This window comes from Diabrotica virgifera, chromosome 9, assembly GCF_917563875.1.
Source record: "Diabrotica virgifera virgifera chromosome 9, PGI_DIABVI_V3a".
NCBI lineage: Eukaryota > Metazoa > Arthropoda > Insecta > Coleoptera > Chrysomelidae > Diabrotica > Diabrotica virgifera.
In genome coordinates this window covers 42,151,160-42,159,293 of record NC_065451.1, presented here as the reverse complement: position 1 = coordinate 42,159,293, position 8,134 = coordinate 42,151,160, and positions in this window count along the sequence as shown.

Sequence of the window (8,134 nt, the reverse complement as noted above, 5' to 3'; positions counted from 1 at the left end):
AAGTTTGACTTTCATATGCATGTAAATTAGTAAAATTTGCATTGAATGACATGAATCTTCAGTCAAGTACTGGGAAAACAGAACATTGGACTTTACCGTTAAATTACTTCATCTAAGTATTTCATGTGAACCTGCTTCATGCCATTTTATATTTGGCTTAAAACAAGTAACACTTTTCGTCCATATAACATCTCTATCAGGGCCTATTTTACCAATACCTGAGGTGAGGTACCTGCCTCGGGCCCGTATTTGAATGGGGCCCGGAAAGATCACCAAACAAAACATGTTTATTACAATAACAAAACAAATTTTCAAAATTCTCTCATTTTACGAACAGGCAATGATAAATGATAACAATAAGAGTTATAATTAAGTGGATAGGCGCAAACTTTCGATGTCAATGCTCTTTAAATGCATTCATTTTTTTGAATCCTCAAAAGACTAATAAATATTTTAAAAACATTTAGACGCAGAATGAAAGACTACATTATTACCGAGGGCCGAATGTCCCTTAGAATAAATAAAAAGTTTCTTTTGAATAAGATATATATTTAAAATTAAAAATCACACTCAATTTTCTCTTTTTTTTTTCACTTAACTTAACTTCACTAACGTAACATATTAAAATAAACATTATCGAAGATTTCAGGAACTTTCGGCCCTCGGTAGTAACGTAATCTTTCATTCTGCGTTTAAATTTTTTAAAAATACTTATTAGTTTTCTCAGGCTTCGAAAAAAAAACGAATGCATTTAAATAGCATTGAAGCCGAAAGTTTGCGTCTATCCCCTTAAACAATGTTTAATTGTTTAGATATAAATTTTATTTATTGTTAATAAAAATTTTATTTTCTTGTGCAACTATATTTCTAATAAATAATTAATACATTTAAAAAGTTGTTATTATTATTAAATGATATTTAGGGGCCCGAAAATTGTGTAGTGCCTCGGGCCTGATTTGAAGTAAAATAGGCTCTGATCTCTATTCATTCAATGTTTTTTTTTAAAGCATTAATTCTTTTAATCTTCCTACATACATGCTTTCTATCCTCAGGTTTTTCTGTCACTTCTTGGTTTTCTGTAAATGTTTTCTATTAAAGTTAAAAAAGAAGGTTTAAGTATATTTATTACCTTCAATTGTTACAATGTCCGACTCACAGACATAATCTTCAAAACCGTCACTACTCAATATTTCAGTGTCGGAACAATCATCTACTATAAACTAGAAATAACTGCAACATGAAGATTAAAATTTATTCAATTCAAAATTACCTATTTAATCTTCTCTAACTCTGCCCCCTGTTCAACAATTCTCTATATTCTCTTTTAGCTTTTCCCTCTATCTAACAATCACCAAAGCTTTGTAGTCTGGTTCAAATCTCGACTGAAACTTGGGATACTTTCCAATAGAGGGCGGGCCCCATACCTAGGAGTAATAAAATTAAATAAAATATATTTTTAATTAATTTGAAAAATTGAACATTTAAATATTTTTTTATTTATATATACAATTCGTGAATATTCCAGAAATAAAACAAAACGAAACAAAAAATAATTATTGAATAATAATTTAATTATTTATTCATCATCATCAATGGTGTACAGCCCTATGAAAGAGCCTCGACCTTCCCAAGTCTATTACGCCAGTCAGTCCTATTCATTGCCAAACTTTGCCAGTTTGCTGCGCCTATTTTTCTCCCATCCTCATCTACACCATCCTTCCATCTTAGTTTTGGCCTACCCCTATTTCTACTTCCCACAGGTTGTGACATAAGGATTCTTCTAGGAGGGTTGTTATGCTGTGATCTTGCTAGATATCCTGCCTATCTTAGTCTTCCTATCCTTATAAGAGATACTACGTCTTTACCACTAAATATATGTTTATATCTGTGATATACCTTGTAGTTGTATTTACCTCCTCCTCCAAATACCATTTTCAAAGATGCCACCGAATATTTCTCTCAGGATCAGGAGCAGAAGGTTTTTTTCTGCCTTGGAGATGGTCCATGTCTCCGATTCATATGTCAACACTGGTTGTATAAGTGTTTTGTCTATGATTATTTTTATTTTTTGGCTTAAATTTCTGCTTCTCATATGTCTACTTAGTCCAAAATAGCATTTGTTCGCTAGGATTATTCTTCGCTTGATTTCTTCCGTCATGACGTTCTCCTTGGTGATCAGGGAGTCTAAGTATGTGAATTTGTCCACCACTTCAAAGGTAGAGTTGTCAACAGTGAATTCGTGACACATGTTTCTGGCTCTATTGCTGGGTGTGCCATCATCTTAGTTTTCTCCTCGTTTACTTTCAGGCCCATATTTTTTGAGGCATTTGAGAAGGTGGTATACATTTCTTCTAGTTTGCGTGTTGTGCGGGCAACTAGGTCCACGTCATCTGTATGTGACAAAATTTGGGATGATTTATTAAAAATATTTCTTCTGTTGTCTATTCCGGCATCTCTGACCGCTTTTTCCAGAGCTACGTTGAAGAGGAGACACGCCAGCGCATCTCCTTGTCGCAGCCCAACATTCTTATCAAACGCCTGTGATTGATCACCCTGTATTTCGACTTTGCAAACGACTTCACGCATTGAAGCCTTAACCAATCTTATCAGTTTATCAGGGATGTGGAATTCATCCATGGCTTCATACAATTTATTTCTTAGGACACTATCATAGACCGATTTAAAATCTACGAAAGGATGGTATGTGTCGATATTGAATTCATTGGGTTTATCCAGTATTTGCCTTAGCACAAAGATCTGGTCTGTTGTTGATCGACCAGGCCTAAAACCACTTTGATATTCTCTAAGAAGCTCCTCTGAATGTGCACTTAGGAGACCAAATAAGATACTCGAAAATATTCTGTAAGCTGTATTAAGGAGGGTTATTCCCCTATTGTTTCTACATTCCAATTGATCACCCTTTTTGTGTAGCGGGCAAACGATTCCAGCACACCACTCTTCCGGGATTTGTTTCTCATTCCAGGCTCTCAGTATTATTTTATATATTTGATTAGTCAGAGTAGCGGACATACCATCACTTCCTGGAGATTTATTATTTTTTAGGTGTTTTATTGCATCCCGTACTCCTTGAATTGATGGAGGATCTAATGGTGTATTGTTGGCTGCTCCTGGGGGTGGTTGATTTAGATCTTCTACTTCGATGGTAAGTAGTTCGTTATAGTGTTCCACCCACCTTTTCAATATTTCTTCTTTTGTATTGAGTATATGCCCCTCCTTATCTTTACATAGTCTTAGCCTTGGTTTGAATTCCTTTCTTGCATTATTCAGAGCTTTATAGAAGTTCCTTGTTTGATTTTCCTGTTTTAATGCCTCAAGTTCTTCCAGTATTCTATTTTCATAAATTCTCCTTTTTTCTTCTATGAATGCACTTCTCTTCTCTTCTAATAGACCAGGGCGCATCCGTAAAAATATTAGTACATTTGGACGTTGAGAGGTGACTCAAATTTTTTTGGAGAAATTGCTTGAAAATAAGTCAAATAATAATATTTGAGTTATCCTCCCTCTTAAAAAGGTCCGGAACATTGTTTAAATAATCAAAATGTCAAAAAATTAAGGAAAAATTCGATTTTTTTCTTGGTTTTTTTATTATAACTTTAAAAGTATTCATTTCCGAGAAAAGTTGTACTGAGATAAAAGTTGCGTAATTAAATTTACTACAATATAGAATTAGTTAAAAATTTAAGAAATAGTCACCCTTGTTGGAAAATAGCAAAAATTGTGAAAAAAACATACAAAAACAAGTATTTGCATTTTACGTTTTTCAACCATTTATGCTACACTTAGAACCTTCATGTTTCACCCTGAAAAATTTTATGATATAGTAAAACAATATTGTAAATTTCACTAAGATCGGTTCGATAGATTTTGCAAAATAAATTTTGCAATCCAGCTTTCGCAAAAAAAATTCATTTTTTTTAATGTTTCAGGACTGAAAATAAAGCAGATAGCAAGTTGAATTTTTTTGCTGTGCAAAAAGTGTACTGTACCTGTCATTTGCAATTTCGCAAAATTAAAATCGTTTAACACCACGGCGTCAGGAATTTTTTTAAATAAACATTAATTATTGGTGCTACGCGCAGGACAGCGGATAGGTTGCTCTGATTGGGCATTCCAATGACCTTTGATAATGATTGATAAATTTTAATTTTTATGACATTTCGATATAAATAAATAAATTTGTTTATTGCAAAATAAAAACACATACTCTATCCTTTGAAATAACACTTTTATTAGCAAAAACTTTCTTTGTTCATATATTTTAATTTAAATAATAAAAGTTAATTATTTTTAAACATATACAATTATTTAAACAATATTTCACAAACAATAATAAAATTAGTTTGATTTTTGTGGAATTAAAAAATTAAAATACAACAAAATATAGAGTAAGAAAATAATATATTAGATAAAGATTGGAAGAAATTTTGGTGGAAATCAACCTGTGTGAATCGAACACCGCTGTCCTGCGCGTAGCACCAAAAATTATTGTTTATTTCAAAAATTTTCTGACGCCGTGGTAATTAATCGATTTTAATTTTGATAATTGCAAATGAAAGGTACAGTACACTTCTATAAGCAAAAAAAAATCAACTTGCTATCTGCTTTATTTTCAGTCCTGTAACATCTTGAATAAATGAATTTTTTTTGCGAAAGCTGTATTGCAAAATTTGTTTTGCAAAATCTATTAAACCGATCTTAATAAAATTTACAGTATTGTTTTACTGTATGATAAAGCTTTTCTGGGTGAAATATGAAGGTCCTAAGTGTAGCATAAATGGTTGAAAAACGTAAAATGCGAATACTTGTTTTTGTATGGTTTTTTCGCAATTATTGCTATTTTGCAACTAGGGTGACTATTTTTTAAATTATTAACCAATTTTATATTGTAGTAAATTGAATTACGCAACTTTTATGTCAGTACAACTTTTCTCGGAAATGAATACTGTTAAAGTTATAATCAAAAAACCAAGAAAAAAATCGAATTTTTCCTTCAATTCTTGACATTTTGATTATTTAAACAATGTTCCGGACCTTTTTGAGAGGGAGGATAACTCAAATATTATTATTTGATTTATTTTAAAGCAATTTCTGCAAAAAAAATTGAGTCACCTCTCAACGTCCATCTCAAAACAGATCCGCCCTGGACTATAAGGTATTTTAATGATTTATTAAAATGTATTAAAATGCACTTAAAACAGTTCAACTATTCAAAACTTTTACCGCTATTATTCAAAATAAATATATATGTTTACTAATAAATTATTTATTTGTTTCATACATTAATTCACTTCATAGTAATATTGAGTTTACAATAGAAACAGAACAGAATAAGTCCATAAACTTTCTAGATGTAACAATTGCCAGACTACACAACAAACACGAGTTCTCCGTAAACCTACCCATACTGATACAACTATACACAATTCATCATCCCCATTCTACACAACACAAATTAGCAGCCTAACATAGCATGATACATAGACTGACAGAAATTCCCATCTCAAAAAATAACTTCGAGATTCAACTGAACATAATTAAACAAATAGCAGTAAACAATGGCTATAACGAACAAACAATTAACAAAATTTTAAACCAAAAACTCCATAAGAAAGCCCTGAAACTAGTTTATCCACCACCACAGAAAGAACCCAGTACCTTCTGCTCTATCACATATACTGGCAAGATAACAACAAAAATATCCAGATACATAAAAAAGAAAGGAATAACACCATCTTCAGAACTAACAACAACTTAAGCAAATATATTAAGAGCAATAAGAGCCGAGGGAGAAAACAAATACAGAGTGGTGTTTACAAACTAACTTGTGGTGACTGTCCGAAAACTTACATCAGTCAAACTGGTAGAACCTTTGACAAACGGATAGCTGAACACAAAAGGGCTTTCAACAATAGAAAAACAGACATGTCTACATAAACACTTCACCTTCTAGATCATAATCATTCTTTTAATGAACAGTTTCAAATTCTGCATATTCAAAATAAAGGCCTTAAGCTATCTTTATTAGAATCTATAGAAATTAATAAATTAAAAAATAAAGCAAAAATGAATAACCATTTTCAATTTCGTTGCAAAACGAAAATACAGCCGAACCATATTCCAGTCCAATCAGAGAGTGCTGCAAGCACCTCTACCGGTTTCGAAACTTATTAGTCTCTCATCAGGAGGCACATATGCTGCTCTCCCTGATCCAACCAAAACAAACCCCAGCGTGCAGTCCCGAATTGCAACGAACGAAATGGCATAGATGCCCTAGCGGCAACTGCTAGCAAAAGACTAAGTTTTCACTCTAATGGCATATAACATATCCCACCAGAATGAAAACAATGGGAACCTTCTCTGGTTACACCTCCGAGGCTTCTACAATTTGCAAGCCATACGGATGCTGAGACTAAGGAAGATGAGGGAATTCTACAATTTACAATTCACGTCACATCTGCTCAGCGCGGTAAAGTTCCAACGAGACTGGTTCCCTTCATACTCCACACAGAGTAAATGTAAATCAAAAATGAATAACCATTTTCAATTTCGTTGCAAAACGAAAATACAGCCGAACCATATTCCAGTCCAATCAGAGAGTGCTGCAAGCACCTCTACCGGTTTCGAAACTTATTAGTCTCTCATCAGGAGGCACATATGCTGCTCTCCCTGATCCAACCAAAACAAACCCCAGCAATGCTGGGGTTTGTTTTGGTTGGATCAGGGAGAGCAGCATATGTGCCTCCTGATGAGAGACTAATAAGTTTCGAAACCGGTAGAGGTGCTTGCAGCACTCTCTGATTGGACTGGAATATGGTTCGGCTGTATTTTCGTTTTGCAACGAAATTGAAAATGGTTATTCATTTTTGATTTACATTTACTCTGTGTGGAGTATGAAGGGAACCAGTCTCGTTGGAACTTTACCGCGCTGAGCAGATGTGACGTGAATTGTAAATTGTAGAATTCCCTCATCTTCCTTAGTCTCAGCATCCGTATGGCTTGCAAATTGTAGAAGCCTCGGAGGTGTAACCAGAGAAGGTTCCCATTGTTTTCATTCTGGTGGGATATGTTATATGCCATTAGAGTGAAAACTTAGTCTTTTGCTAGCAGTTGCCGCTAGGGCATCTATGCCATTTCGTTCGTTGCAATTCGGGACTGCACGCTGGGGTTTGTTTTGGTTGGATCAGGGAGAGCAGCATATGTGCCTCCTGATGAGAGACTAATAAGTTTCGAAACCGGTAGAGGTGCTTGCAGCACTCTCTGATTGGACTGGAATATGGTTCGGCTGTATTTTCGTTTTGCAACGAAATTGAAAATGGTTATTCATTTTTGATTTACATTTACTCTGTGTGGAGTATGAAGGGAACCAGTCTCGTTGGAACTTTACCGCGCTGAGCAGATGTGACGTGAATTGTAAATTGTAGAATTCCCTCATCTTCCTTAGTCTCAGCATCCGTATGGCTTGCAAATTGTAGAAGCCTCGGAGGTGTAACCAGAGAAGGTTCCCATTGTTTTCATTCTGGTGGGATATGTTATATGCCATTAGAGTGAAAACTTAGTCTTTTTTTAAAAAATAAAGATATAATTCTGAATGACCAACTCGAGACAAACAGCTCCCCACTCCTCAACCTCTTCAGTTAAAGACTTTAAAAAGGCAAACACATAGTAAACTAAATCACTTGAGAAAGGCACTCTGCCGAAACAGCTGTAGTCACATAGTTGTAATAAATTTTGTGGAAGTATGGAAAACAAACGTTTTCAGTGTTTTATTGTTAGATAATAAATTATTAATATATCACCGTCGTATACAGTGATGAGTGGGCTAAGAAGCGGCAAAATAACACACAAAAGATGGGAAAATTAATAACGTTGTGAAATAGAATGAGATGAAACTAGTAGAAGTGTAAAATTATCGATAGGAACCTATAAATTTACATTACATTAGATAGTTTTCCGCCTTTAGACGTATCGGAGGAGTACGACAACTGTCGCTTTGATAGGAGAATTTTATAGAATTCTCCTGTCACAGACGTCTAAAGTGGGAAACTATGTATGTACCTAAGTAGGTACCTATGAAATTAGGTGGTACTTAATGTAATGTAAATTAAGCATAGAG